General features: G+C 46.9%; 1 long non-coding RNA gene across 1 annotated transcript; it reads right to left on the bottom strand.

The window, feature by feature from the left end:
- Positions 1-5,518: 5,518 nt before the first annotated feature.
- On the bottom strand, positions 5,519-11,279 carry LOC116541111. The gene is made up of 3 exons (XR_004264718.1): positions 11,269-11,279; positions 10,740-10,742; positions 5,519-5,662 (listed from the first exon to the last, which is right to left on the bottom strand). It is a non-coding gene; the product is annotated as an uncharacterized LOC116541111 (long non-coding RNA).
- Positions 11,280-13,008: the final 1,729 nt, after the last annotated feature.

Here is a 13,008-nt window from a genome sequence, read left to right as displayed (position 1 = left end):
GGGATTACAGGCTTGAGCCACCGCGCCCGGCCAGCTATCGCTTTTAATACTATTCTCCAGGTCTGATCAAGCAGCAAGCCTGTAGATGGCACACTCCCCTTATCCTCCCCAACCTCAGGACATGGGCTCCGTGTCCTCAGTGACACAAATGTGTGAGGGAACAGAGCACATATTGAGGGAAGGGGCAAGGATCAGTTAAGTGGAGCAAGGGTCTGAGCAGGTGTTCATGGGAAAATAAGATTTAGTCTAGAGTGTAAGTATCCTGTTTGGTGGTTGCCCTTCTCTTCCAGAATCTTCCCCTTTGTGGAATGAATCCTGACCTCAAGGCAGTCCTGGGTGGCTCTGGTTCATGGTTACGTTTCCTTGTTGCTTTGTAAAGTGAGCTGTGTCTTTTTGAGGCAGGCTACATTCCCTGGAGCCTTCTGAGATACCCAGACATTTACAGGGTTCCTACCAGGGTAAGACATGGGGGACGTCTGCAGCATGGATACACACCACATTCAAAGAAACATAAGGATGCAACATAGAACCAGGAGGAGATGGTGCCCACCAGGAGAACACATGCAAAGAAAGGGCATGCTGAGGCTGACAAGCCAAGGAAGCACCTACAGGAGCAGGGACTTGACCAACACACCAGCCCATTGCATGGTGGCACCATCCTATTGAGGCAGGTGTCATTATTTCCATGGCAGATAGAAGACTAAGGATCAGCAAGGTCCCTTCCTTGCTCATAGGTAATGGCCTGTAGGTGGTAGGACTGAGGTTCAAACTCAGTGTGCGCTGGCTCTCTGGTCTGTATTCTTTGCAACACAGCAAGTGGTCTTACATTGCACGTGGCTAGGAGAAACCTAATGCCTGGACCCTGTCCTCTGAGACTTTACCATCCACCATCTCGTAGAAAGGCAGAGCTGGGCACGTTCACAGTCACACACTTACACTTGTATGTGCACGAATATACACTCATGCATGTTCATATATCATTTGATGTAGATATCAAAATAATGTCTATGCCTTCCAGACTGACCTTCAGCGTTGAGAATGGAAGCTGGGGTCAAGTCCTAGGGGCCCCTTGCTGCGGTATGCATCAGCCTCCTCCTATCCCCATGGCGCGGGGGGCTGAGTAAGCAGTCAGGGTGGTACCAGGGCGTGGCAGGCAGGGGAGTTGGTGTGGCAGCCATTGGCCACCCTTTATGAAAGTATTTTTAATATTTTAAAAACCATGGGTTCAGCAACAAGTCTGCAGACCGGTGTGTATCTTCTGAATATCAGCCCTGTCACACTCTTACACATGCACATGTTTGCCCACACACACTCATATTCGCACTCATAAACCCTCACATGAGGGCTCACCACACACTGACACACACACGCTGTCGACTGCACTCAAATATGACTACACCCACTAACACATACTCACAGACACCCAGATGCACACACTGTCATTCCCACTGTTAAGCATGGCCCCCGAACAGCAAGGCCAGCTCTGCTCCCATGACCTAGTGACTTGTTCTCTCCCTTTCTCCAGGCCTCTGCCACATTCCAGCAAGGTTGTCTGACCAGCTGGCTTGAGTGAAATTTCCATAGAACTGAGGTCTCAGGATGAAAGGTGTGACACTGAGGGCTTGGAAGGGGGTGTGCCTTCATCAGAGAAGTGTGTGTGTACATATTCTCTTTATCCTGTTCCAAACAAAGAAATTCCATGGAAGATGGCATGGTATGCTGCAGGAGAGAGAGCACCTACCTACCCATCTTGGAGTCTGATTGACCTGGGCTCAAATCTCCTCCTCCTTGCTTTTATATTAATCTTGGCTACCTTAAACTTTCTAAGCTGTGAAATGAGAGTAACTCGAACTTCAAGCCCTAAATTTGAAGCTCAGAGTCTCTGACGAGCAGTGGTGTTCTACCCTTTCCTCGTGCACTCCTCCACAAGCCCCAGGGAAAGGGAACCCCACTGCTAGGTGCACACTCTGCTGTGTATGCCCAAGGCACAGGGAGCAGAGGGACCCCAGCTGGTGACGGATTTCTGCAAAGGGGCTTCCGCACTTGGCAGTCAGTCATCCTCTGGAGGAAGCCCTGCCTGTGGGTGCAGCCAGCTTCAGTGTGCTCCACCATCTCCTGCGTGTTTGTACGTGTGCCCTGGCAGCCTGACATTCCTGGGGGAGTCACACATGCCCGGCACTGAAGATGCCCTGGGCTTATGCCCAGCTATGCTGACACTCCTCCCAGTCACTTTGGGGCTGTCAGTTCCGCGTGCCATGTTTAAGTGTCCTGTTGTTGTCTGGGGGTCTTGTTCATGCACAGAGAACAGTCATTTTTTTCACCCCAGACTCCCGAATCCTGATATTTAGTCCTCTGTCTTCCGGAAGTTTTATGTCAGGTATCAGGAATTATACGATGTCAGCTTCCATCTCACTCTTAAATAAAATTAAAAGGATTTCTCTGTCCTGGGCTCTCCAGGCAGCCCTTTGGCTCGAGTCTTCTCTGCCACAAAGGGCTGATGATCTGCGTGACATGAATGTTCATCTTCAGTGGACTTAGGAGACACTGGAGCTCTGAATGAGGTGCGCTGGACAGAGAATATGAGAGCTGAGTATCGTCTCGGTTATTCCGTTGTTCTCCTGTGGGACCTCTGACAAGTCATTCCCTCTTTCTAGGCCCCTGTGTCCTCACCTGTGCATGACAATGTTGGACTTGCTGAGCTATTTCTAAGCTTCCTTCAGTTCTGTCTCTGTGAGAGGCGACTCACGCTAATCTTCATGTAATCTCTTCTCCTAACAAGTCATCATCATGGAAAACCCTAAAAGAGGTAAGTTTGGGGATGAGGACACACAGGTGCTTCTGCATGGAGGCGGTAGAGAAAGCTTAAGGTAAAATGTGAATCTGTATTTAAGAGCGCTTGGGCTTAGGACTAATTTTCATCCCTCCAGGGAACAAATACATCCACAGTCTGGGGCCAGTTGTGTGTGTGTGTGTGTGTGTGTGTGTGTGTGTGTGTGTGTGTAAGCAGCAAGTTACTACTATAAGCAAGGCACTATACTGGAATCTTAATACTTATCTCCTATAATATACATTACTACCATATCAGTAAAAATTTTAATTTTGCAAATGAGGAAAGTGAGAACCAAGAAGTTATAAACTTTACCAGCGGGAAGAGCTGAGAGTCAAACATAGATCATTCCGGGCACAGAGAGACGAATACCACATGATTTACTTATATGTGGGATCTAGAAAATCAAACTCATGGAAGCAGAACATAGAAGGGTGGTTACCAGAGGCTGGGTATTGGGGAAGGACTGGAGGGATATTGGTCAAAGCGGTATACAATTTCAGTTTGATAGGAGAAGTTTAGGAGATCTATCCTACAACCGATGACTACAGTTACTGATGTATTACAGACTTGAAAATCACTAAGAGTAGATTTTGTGTTCTCCCCACAAAAAAAAGGGATGTGAAGTAACACATATGTTAATTAGCTCAATTTAGCCATCCCACAATGTATACATATTTCAACACATTCTGCTGTACACAATAAATATATACCACATTTATTTGTCAATTAAAAATAAATTAAATAAAATTCCTTTAAAAATTTAAAAAGAAGAAAAACGTCAACATTAGAGAAACAGGAAAAAGGATATATAAAACCTCTTTGTACTATTTTGCAAACCTAATCTTATTCCAAAATAAAAAGTTTGTTAAAAATAACAAGTAAATAGTTTGTCTTTTATACAGGTCCATCTTTTTGACAATGGTGCCCATGACTAAGCTGAATATTTTCCAGGGCAGGCAAGGCTGAGTCTTTCTCATCTACACTTCATTGCAGTAGTTGAAAGAGAGCTCCGGGTATGCCAAACGCAATGCCTAAATGCAGGTTACGGCCTCTGTGGGGCTGGCCAGAAGCCCTTTATCTTGCTTCTCATAGCCTAGAGGAAATAGAATATAAATGCAAGACAAGTTTGCATGCTAGGGCTTCTCTGATGGGAGAGGATGGGAATTCAGTGATTTTTAAGAGTGATAAAAAGTAGTAAGTCACATTCCCTTTGTCTTCATTGAATGTTCCTGTTCCGTTCTTAGCACGAGACTAGATGATCTGGGTGATAGCCTTTGCCTAGGCTCCCGGAGAGCAAAGTGTGTGTGTGTGTGTGTGTGTGTGTGTGTGTGTGTGTGTACAGGTGTGTGTGCATGCATGTGTGTGTGCGTGTACACATGTTCATGTGTGTGCACATGTATACGTGCATACTATTGTCTTTGTGAGCAGGGCGGAGAGTGTCACCAGGGACCATAATCTTAATAGTTTCCCGTTGGTCTTCCATCATGCCCTATTATCACTGGGGCCCACTGTGAGGAGAGTTGTTAAATTACAATCTTGTTTTGTTTTGTTTGTTTGTTTTTAAGACATTCATTTTGATTCTCCTTAGAACAGACTGGGAGTAGTCAATAGAATAGCGCTGGCTTTGCCACCCCAGGGGACAGGTGACCTGTGGTTGTAGGGCAGGTAGCAGAGAACAGTGGTAAAGTAGGAGAGACCAAATCAAACAGCAGGCACCAGTGTCGGAAGTGTGTGAACCAGAGCAACTCCATTTTGAGCAGGAGCTGGGTAAAATGAGGCTGAAACCTACTGGGCTGCATTCCCAGCCAGTTAAGGCATTCTAAGCCACAGGATGAGCTATGAGGTGAGCACAAGATACAGGTCATTTGCATTTCTCTAATGACCAGTGATGATGAGCATTTTTTCATATGTTTCTTGGCCTCATATACCATCTCACGCCAGTTCGAATGGCGATCATTAAAAAATCTAGAGAAAACAGATGCTGGAGAGGATGTGGAGAAATAGGAACACTTTTACACTGTTGGTGGGAGTGGAAATTAGTTCAACATTGTGGAAGACAGTGTGGCGATTCCTTAAGGTCCTAGAGATAGAAATTCCATTTGACCCAGCAATCCCATTACTGGGTATATATGCAAAGGATTATAAATTGTTCTACTATAAGGACACATGAACACGAATGTTCTTTGCAGCACTATTTACAATAGCAAAGACCTGGAACCAACCCAAATGCCCATTGATGATAGACTGAACAGGGAAAATGTGGCACATATACACCATGGAATATTATGCAGCCATCAAAAACGATGAGTTCGTGTCCTTTGCAGGGACATGGATGAACCTGGAAACCATCATTCTCAGCAAACTGACACAAGAACAGAAAATCAAACACTGCATGTGCTCACTCATAGGCAGATGTTGAACAATAACACATGGACACAGTGGCGGAGCACTACACACTGGGGTCTGTTTGGGGGGAAATGGGGGAGGGACAGTGGGGGCTGGGGAGTTGGGGAGAGATAGCATGGGGAGAAATGCCAGATATACGTGATGGGGAGGAAGGCAGCAAATCACACTGCCATGTGTGTACCTATGCAAAAATCTTGCATGTTCTTCACATGTACCCCAAAACCTAAAATGCAATAAAAAAAGAAAAAAAAAGATACAGGTCATTAAGACGTCACTGATAAAACAGATTGCAGTAAAGAAGCCGGCTAAAACCCAGCAAAACCAAGGCGGTCACGAGAGTGACCTCTGGCCATCCTCACTGCTGCACTCCCACCAGTGCCATGACAGCTTACAAACGCCATGGCAATGTTAGGAAGTTACCCTAAACTTCCTAACACTGTTCTAAAAGGGGGAAGCATGAATAACCCACCCCTTGCTGGGTGTATAATCAATAAATAACCATAAAAATGGGCAACCAGGGGCCCTCGGGGCTGCTCTGTCTATGGAGCAGCCATTCTTTCATTCCTCTATTTTCTTAATAAACTTGCTTTCACTTTACTCTAAGGACTCACCCTGAATTCTTTCTTGCACAGTATCCAAGAACCCATTCTGGATCGGGGCCCCTTTCCTGTGACACCAGCAGCTTATAAAAAGGTGCGCTGGGACCAAGTAGAGCCCCATGACTCACCTGCAGATGCCGATAGAAGATCACCTGAAGCTCAGGGGCTGAGAACAAGCTCCTTCTATCTCCAGATTGGGCCAAGAGGGGCTGTCTGGCCCAGGGCTAGAAGCCAGAGGAGTCTTTGCAAGAAGAAGACAAAGATCTGAGTGGTAATTACAGCAGTCTCTGTGAGAACTCACCGCTAACTTAGATAATTTAAAGATAGTCCTCTGAGGCTGGCAATGGGAATCACCTCTGAGACAGGATCTGTGGGCCTCCAGTGCCATTCATACTTCTCAGGCGTCATCTTCCACTTGGAGATTTCTTGCTAACTGTGGCTTCTTTTTTGTCAAAGCCCTTGCTTCAGAACTAAAATGAAGCCAGAATAGCCTTCAAACAAAAAACATGCCAAAGGCTCCGTCGCAAGCAAAGGTCGGTGGACAGAGAAGTGGCATGTGGCCAGGTCATCTGGTCAATTAGCATGGTTCGCTCGTTTTCAGCACAAGCTTCACTGCAAGGTGTCTTCCCGGCAAGCCCCTGTCCTGCCTTCACGAGGCAGAGACACCAAGAGCTCAAGGAAGCGTCTCCCGGCCTTCCATAGCTAGAACGGCACTTCCTGCGTCTCCCTGCTCCTTCACCGACAGTGGTTAGCGATGGTGGTGATTCTTTTTTTAATTTATTTTTGAGATGGAGTCTTGCTCTGTCGCCAGGCTGGAGTGCAATGGTGCAATCTCAGCTCACGGCAACCTCCACCTCCTGGTTCAAGTGATGACCCCGCCTCAGCCTCCTAAGTAGCTGGGGCTGCAGGTACACACCACCAAACCTGGCTAATTTTTTCTATTTTAGTAGAGACGGGGCTTCACCTTGTTGGCCAAGACAGTCTCAATCTCCTGACCTCATGATCTGCCCACCTCACCCTCTCAAAGTGCTAGGATTACAGGTATGAGCCATTGCACCCAGCTGATAGTGGTAATTCTTAAAGGGAAAAGATGGCAGAGGCCTTTGCTCAGGAATCACCTTGTCCAGAAGCCCAGGGGAAGTCTAGGTGTCCTACAGGCTCCCCTGGGTGATGTCTAGTAGTAAGCGGCACTTAGCTGGCCAGGAGCTATCACACGCTGTCTAAATCACTCTGTCACTTGTCCCCTTGCTGCAATCACCACCTGTGTATTTCCCAAACACAGGGAGTGACACTTAGAGGTCCTTATAGGTGTACTGATGGAGAACCTGCATGTTCGAACCACCACCAGGTTAGAAGGAGGTAGCTTCACTCTAGCTTGGGGGCGGCTGCTTTTCCTCACACAGCCTCCAGCCAAGGCCTGCTCTGTACACACCACTTATCTGCACAGCAACCCCCTTCTTCTGCACCCCACCATCTCTGCAGCTCACTCACTCCCCAAAGAACTTCTTGGCATCGTGGGACCTGTGCCTCCTGAGCCCTGCCTGTCCACATGCCCTGTGCTGGAAGGTGCAGTCGACAGGCATAGAGAGCTTATGGTTTCGGAGAGAAACAGTGTGACTCGGTCTAAGTTCTTTGAGCCAAACTGACTCAGGCTTGATTCATTTACCAGCTACACAACTTGGGACAAGTTACTGAACCTCTCTGGGCTTCAGTTTTCGCATTTACTAAACAGAGGTGGTGCTTTTCCTCCTACAGAGACCGGGGCTACAGTGTAGAGAGCCTTGCATTTTATGTAGCAGCTGTTTAGTACATGGAAGCCGTTGCAGGGAGGGCTCCCGCTCTCCACCCAGGTTGACTTTCCTGAACCCCACGGAACCCTTCTTCACTCCCCCGCACTTGTAATGACTGAAACCAGCCTATCTACATCAAGCCCCAATGCCACCAGTACCTGGCAAAGGGACCAACGCACTGGTTCCAATGGGGAGGTTACTGGTGCCTCCTCCGAGAGGAGTGTAGTCCAGCTTGAACGGCTGTGGGAGGAGGAGGAATGACAGCTGAGGGCTCTATGTCCCTACTTTTCTCTGCCGGTACAGTGAGGTACAGAGACCACTAAGGTATCAGCTGGGTCCAAGGGTCCCAGGTCCTGTGGGTCAGCCAACAGCCTTCTGCAGCAAGAACTCGGTTGAAATTAGAAGCAGGTGCACAGGCTTACCACGCCCAGCAGGTGGCGCTCTGCCCTAACCGCCTGGAGGGCTGACAGGTGGTTTGGGGCACGGTTTCCTGCGGTCAGCGAGGAAGGAGATGGTTTATTTAGCCTCCCAACCACACTCAAAAAGTTATTAGTAGAAAAATGTCAGCTGCCCGCAAATAGTTTTTGTCATGTACTGTGTATTCCCAGGCTGGCTCCTCCATATTCCCTTCTCTCCTTCCTCCTATATCCCCCACCTCTACACACACGGTCATACAGGCACACACACACACACACACACACACGCACACACACACGTGGGTGCATACAAACACCTAAGTCGCTGGCTTGGCTGGTGGTAGCATACACTGGAATTAAGCACTTACTTTCCCTTTGGCCAATGTCAAGCAAAATTAGGAAGGAAATCTCCTTGAGAGAAAAAAGTCAGTGCTTGTATATGTCAGCATGTTAGTCAGGATAGACTAAGCTATGCTTCAGTAACCAATGAACCACAGATCCCAGGGGCTTAAAACAGAGGTTTAAAAGAGATAAAAACCTTTGTTTTTATCCTGCGTGTCCACTGAGGGTCAGCAGCAACCCTTCTGCGCATTAATTAGATTTCAGGATCCAGACTGACAGAGCAGGCTGGGTTTGGAACATGGTCGGTCCTCGTAGCAGAGAGGAAAGAGAGCATAGTGAACCATGGCTCTTATGGACAAAGCAAGTCACATGCCAGGGCTGCTCCTTGGGGAAGAGGGGCACAGGTGGCAAACTGTTTATGAACAATACGACAGTTTACCTCACCCACTGAGGATTTCTTCATTCTCTGCCTTCAGAATTACTGATCCCAGCATTGCCTTTTTTTGAACTGTGAGTGTCATCCTAGGCAACACAAGCAACCTTTGTCAACTTCTCCTGTGTGCCAGTGGCTCTAAGGCACTGAGCGGAAGGAGAGAACCAAGAGTGAGAAAGATAGAAAGGTAGGCCCTTGCCCTTCACAGGTGTGGGAATTCACTTGGGGTGGTGGCAAAAAATAGTAAGGGAAAATAATAGAGAAATTTACAGAATACAGTCTCAAACGCTTTTGGAAGGCCTACGGGTTTTTTCTATAGTTCTCTGCTAAAGGCAGCCAGAGTCTCTTTGCAGGAGCCAGAGAGATTAGAACACAAAGACAAAGGAATGCAGGAGTTTATCTAACTCACTTGTTTATTCATGTGGTCTTAAAACTAACCTTTAAGCCAGAAGGCCCTCTCAGGGGGAGGTCTACCAGGGAGATTACCCTCCAATGGTGTTTGGTTTGGACATCAGAACCTGGCCTTGAATCTGTCTCTACAAATGGGTTGACTTAAAGCCTCTGTAATTAAATCTATGCTGAATAAACGCAGAGAGGGCAAACTCGTTGGTGTTGTGCAGCAGCCATCTCTCTCTGTGAGTGGCTCATGACCCCTCATCCCACTCGTGGACTGGAAATTTGTGTCTGAGTGCATTTATTCATCCATCATGCATCTGGGGTCTGTGGGACGGACCCCAGCACACAGGCTCACTACTGAGTAAGGAAGAAAAGCTCAGACTGAAAATGAAACACATTAGAGGCACGTTTTCCATGAGCCACGGGGATGGAAGGGCCCCAGGAGTTTGTAGAAAACCATGCTGTTCCACATCAGGCAAACAGGCTTAAGTTCTCCTTTACGACCACGTCGTGGGAGAGACTACACTTACATGTACCCTCTGGACTGACCACATATTTGATTTTTCAAACACATATTCATTGTGTATCTCTTATGGGTCAGGTACTTATGCTACACATAAAAGTCTATGGAAACTAGGGAGTGTTCCTGCCTTCAAGGAGCTCACAGTTAACAGAGGGACAGACCAGGGGATACTCTATTCTAAAACAGTGCATTGAGTGCTAAGAGAGGAGCTTCCTGAACAGAGATGGGGACCTAGGCAACACAGAATGGGGTATGTTCAGGGAAGAAATGTTCCCACTTTTGAAGTGTTCAGAGGATTATTCAAGCACAGATTAGGGATACAGTCTGGATACAGGGAAGGGCTTGTTGCTGGGAAACTATTTATAGTCTTCTTTCTTTCTTCTTTATTTTTATTTGAATCATGAGTCTTCTCAGAGTGGGGCCATGTGTGAAGGGCCTTTTACACCGTGTCAAAAACTGTGGACTTTTTTCTGAGGTCTCAAGGAGTCCCTGATGGGTTTAGGTTTGAAGTGGCTTGTTTACCATGGATACAAGGTATCGTCCTGCCTCTTCCCTTCTCATCCAGCTCAGGAGGGATGAATTTGACACGTGGTTTATTTGTATTTCAGCCTACTGACTACATACAAGGCCAAACTCAATGCCCAGCAGCAGCTGCGCAGAGCTCTGGGTCCTGGTCCTGAACTCTGTGTCTCAGTGCTCACATGGCACTGATTCTGGTAGCCTTTGCTCATTGCAGCTGCTTCCCCAGAAGGTCTGCTGGTCAGAGGAAAGGGCACTGACTTGACAGACTGGCCCAGCTTGTGCTATTTGTCGGTATGGTTTGGTTCCCTATCTCAGCCGCCATCACTGACCTGGGTGACAATCGGAGCCCCAGCTCTTCATTTCCAAGGCCTAAAGCCCGGGGAATAATCAGGCTCCCGCTGGCTAGTGCCATCAGTGGAAATGTCCTGTTTTCCCAACCATCTTCTTCCAGGAAGAGAGCTACTCTTCCTCCATGGCTGCACTGGCTGGTCTTTAGTTGGTGTTGCATCTGCTGAGCTTGGTTGACCAGCGACAAAGATTCTTTGCTTGACCAAACTTTAGTCAGGCTACTGAACCTTCTCCGAGGCTCACCTGTGTACTTGCTTGTAAATTCAGTTTTAGCCAAGAACCAACCTTACTAAGTTTACAAAGAACCACCCACCCTTAATGTCTGATTACCCGTGATATCTAATCAGGTTCTTTGTGAATTCCGCCCCCGACGTCAAGTCTGATCACCCTGGCTTATCTTAAGAAAGAATCCTGTTGGGTTGGTTTAACCACAATTACTCTTAGCTCTGCTATTTCCTCTTAGTAACTTTTTATCCACTGACTCCCACCCTGCTCCTTGGCTATAGATTCTCATTTGTCCGTGCTGCATTTGGAACTGAGCTAAAACTCCCCGCCAATGAAAAAAATCCTATTGCAATTGTCCCTTTATCTGTCACAATGGTCCTGAATAAAGTCTTTCCTCAACCAAGGCAACAAGTGTCATTGAAATGTTTTTTCTTTGACACTAGAAATGAAAATCACAGGAAACTCCTAAGAGAAAGAATTAAAGAAAATTAAGAAGCAATTGTCCAGGCTGGGCACGATAGCTCACGCCTGTAATCCCAGCACTTTGGAAGAGGCTTAGATGGGCAGATCACATGAGGTCAGGAGTTTGAGACCAGCCTGGGCAACATGGTGAAACCCTATCTCTACTAAAATTACAAAGATTAACTGGATGTGGTGAGGCGTGCCTGTGGTCCCAACTACTCGGGAAGCTGAGGCAGGAGAATTGCTTGAACCTAGGAGGTGGAGGTTGCAGTGAGCCAAGATCATGCCACTACACTCCAGCCTGGGCAACAGAGTGAGACTCTGCCTCAAAAAAAGGGGGGCGGGGGGAATAATTGTCCAGTTCACATGATACACTTCTTTTTCTAATTTTTTTTAATATATATTTTATCGTGTTTGAGGTTTTGGGGTACATGTGAATAACATGCAGGATTGTTGCATAGGTACATACATGGCAATGTGGTTTGCTGCCTTCCACCCCGTCACCTATATCTGGCATTTCTTTCCATGTTATCCCTCCCCCAACTTCCCACCCCCCGCTGTCCCTCCCCTATTTCCCCCCAACAGACCCCAGTGTGTGATGCTCCCCTCCCTGTGTCCATGTGTTCTCATTGTTCAACACCTGCCTACGAGTGAGAACATGCGGTGTTTGATTTTCTGTTCTTGTGTTAGTTTGCTGAGAATGATGGTTTCCAGGTTCATCCATGTCCCTACAAAGGACACGAACTCGTTTTTTATGGCTGTATAATATTCCATGGTGTATATGTGCCACATTTTCCCTGTCCGGTCTATCATCGATGGGCATTTGGGTTGGTTCCAAGTCTTTGCTATTATAAACAGTGCCACAATGAACATTCGTGTGCATGTGTCCTTATAATAGAACGATTTATAATCCTTTGCATATATACCCAGTAATGGGATTGCTGGGTCAAATGAATTTCTATTTCTAGGTCCTTGAGGAATCGCCACACTGTCTTCCACAATGATTGAACTAATTTACACTCCCACCGACAGTGCAAAAGTGTTCCTATTTCTCCACATCCTCTCCAGCATCTTGCAGAGCATTCTCTTTTTGTTTTCTACCTTGAGCCCCCAATCCTCTATAGGGCTTTCTTTCTTCTACTATACCGGGACCTGCTTTTTAAAATTAGTCATCAGCCAGCCAGCCAGCCAAACAATCAGCGTATCAGTTGATCAACCACTCAACCAACCAGCTGGTCAGTTGTTCAGTGAACTGGCCAGTTAGGCAGCTAGTCTATCAGCTCATTTCTTACTTATGCACCTACCCCCTCCTCCTCCCTCCGTCTTTCACTTGCTCACTTGCTGACTTGCTCACTCACCAGCATCCTTTAATCACTGGACACACACTCACCAACTAGCTAGTTTATTATCTGGCCAAACATTCATTTTTACCTGGGTGTAAATTATGTCTTGAGCATCCTTCCTGCCCTTAAGGAGCTTGCACTCTGGGTGGATATGAAGAGCCACTCTACACACAGACACACACACACACACACACACACACACACACACACACATACACAACATCTAGACGTATCAACATCTAGGCACTGGGCCTCTTTCAGGTGACGGATGATTGCAGCATAGATCTCCAATGTAGAAGAAGGGAAGGGAAGGACCAGATGTATGATTAGGATAAACAGGGAAAGCAACTTAAGCATCAACCTGAACCTGAAA

This window comes from Sapajus apella, unplaced genomic scaffold, assembly GCF_009761245.1.
Source record: "Sapajus apella isolate SASKATOON/1434 unplaced genomic scaffold, GSC_monkey_1.0 scaffold148, whole genome shotgun sequence".
Taxonomy (NCBI): domain Eukaryota; kingdom Metazoa; phylum Chordata; class Mammalia; order Primates; family Cebidae; genus Sapajus; species Sapajus apella.
The sequence above is the reverse complement of the archived record's forward strand: the minus strand, read 5'-3'. Positions and strand labels throughout refer to the sequence as shown.